Source organism: Etheostoma spectabile, chromosome 7, assembly GCF_008692095.1.
Source record: "Etheostoma spectabile isolate EspeVRDwgs_2016 chromosome 7, UIUC_Espe_1.0, whole genome shotgun sequence".
NCBI classification, from domain to species: Eukaryota; Metazoa; Chordata; class Actinopteri; order Perciformes; family Percidae; genus Etheostoma; species Etheostoma spectabile.
Genome location: NC_045739.1, coordinates 10,792,189 through 10,794,661, shown reverse-complemented (window position 1 = coordinate 10,794,661; position 2,473 = coordinate 10,792,189).

Below are 2,473 nucleotides of genomic sequence, written 5' to 3'. Positions count from 1 at the left end.
AGTGGATAACTTGGGGAGATTACATAAAATAATGTCACAGAATTTCCTCTTTATCAACCTGGTCAGTCAAGCATGTTCCTTCCCTAAAGTCTAGACACCAGCAGGGAGGGACATTTGCAGAACATTTTACAAAACCATGAAAAAAACCTTTTTCACATATATTTATGGTAATTTGACATGCAGATAGTTTTGATTTAATTTGTGCTGCAAGGTTTTCAAATATCTGTCTGTGTCAGCCTCCACCCCAATACAATGAAGGTGGAAACAATTTTGTTTGTGGTGTGCAGAGAATTAAAACATTTAAATAATTGAATAGCAATGTCTTTTGCATCCCCGTTCACCATAATCCCAACATGCTGTTAACAGTTTTCATAGGGAATATTTCAAACTCTCTGGATTATCCAGAGTATCAGGGACACTGCTTCTATGAAGAAAAGCTGGCATTAAATTTTCCAAAGAGGATTTTTCAATGCTATCAGCACCACAAACAAAATACCGTAGAACTCAGTAACAGAATGGCATCTCAAACCTATAAAACTGGGCAAATAAAACCAAAACTATCTGAATAGCTCAATAACACTGGGGGTAAGTGAGAGTGCATTGTTAAATTAAATGAAATAGTAATTGGACTGCACTTACAGTGGTGCTCAAAAGTTTACATACACATGCTTAAGTTGACTAAAAAAGATTAAGAGGAATAAAAAAATCTGTTTTGGAAATTATTTAATACCAAATTAAAAAATGAGGTAAAATCCAACCTTTAAGGACACCAATTTCTTTGTGATGATAACGTATTGTAAATAAATAATGTTCTATTTAAAATACAGGGGTCAAGTATACATAACCCTATGTTAAATTCCCAAGAGGCAGGCAGATTTTATTATTAAAGGCCAGTTATTCCTGGATCAGGATATTAGCATCCTGATAAAGTTCCTGGCCTTTAGAATTAAAATAGCCCCACATCATCACATACTCTTCACCATGCTTAGAGATAGGCATGGTTTTATTTCAGTTAGACTAATACCTGGTTTGATTGCATTGAGAGATGATTTATGAAAAGTATCCATGCCATCTCTAAGCATGGTGAAGAGTATGTGAGGATGTGGGGTATTTTAATTCTAAGGCCAAGGGAACTTTATCAGGATGCATAATATCTGAATCCAGGAATAAACTGGCCTAATAATAAAAATCTGCCTGCCTCTAGGGAATTTAACAAGGGGTATGTATACTTATGACCCGTATTTTAAATAAGAACTTTATATTTACAATACGTTATTCATTCACAAGAAATTGGTGTCCTTAAAGGTTGGATTTACCTCATTTTTAATAGGTATTAAATAAATTTCCAAAACATGATTTTTTATCTCTTTTTAGTCAACTTAAGCATGTGTATGTAAACTTTTGAGCACCACTGTATATAGCAGTCCTCGTCGACCACTCAAAGCACTTTAGAACACAAGCCAGCATTCACCCATTCACACACATTCATACACTTGTGGCAGAGCCACGCAAGGTGCCATCTGCTCATCACAAGTGATAAACATGCACACGCACACTGACACATATTTCTGGTTCAGTATCTTGCCCGAGGACACAACATGTAGAATGCAAGGGTCAGGGATCAAACCGCTGACCTTCTGATTTGTGACAACCGCTCTGCCTCCTGAGCCTGGGCATACTTTTTACTAAAACTTGCCATAAGACCTTGTATTGCTTTTTTATGTGTATTCCCCCGCCCCCCCCCAAATAAACTCACTATTAAATGGTAGGCCAGTGATTTTTATATTGAAAGTTTCCTACCCCTTTTCAACACTCACAAGGACTGAATGGTGGTCAGTAGAGGTTCAAGTGGCCCGTGAATTTGTTTAAACATCTCACTCTCTCCACAAACGTTGACCATCAGCCTCCTGTCCCGGCTCCAGAGTGGTACAGTGAGGTAAACAGTGAGTGGAAGAAAATATAAGAAAAGCTGAGAAACAGAAAGTTAAACAAAAATTGATTGATTTTAAATCTCTGTAGAGTGAATTACCTTACTGGAGAGGGAGTAACACAGTTAAACACAGCCAACTGGCAGAGGCCAAAGTACACACCTAGTAATTTCCTGCACATTTCACACACTACACACTGTAAGATTGTGATTGATTGTTGACAACTATTTCTAAAGAAAAGAAGCCTCAAGAAGGATATCTTTGCTCAACATGCAAATGCTCTAACAGAAAAAAAAAGTTTCCCACAGAATTAGACACATGATAAATTGGCCAGTGCCATTACAATGGGATGGCCCCTTTGACCGCATCGGAGAAAGAGAAGTCAGCTAGGAATACTTGTACAATATATGTGAGCAGCAGGTTACTGTATATATACACACACTCATAATATATACCACTATAACAACTATCTACTCCTCCTGCAGCTGCTGGCTCAGAGACAGTTTTCCCTTATGTGATTGTGTGGTCAGAGTATTCTAAAAAAA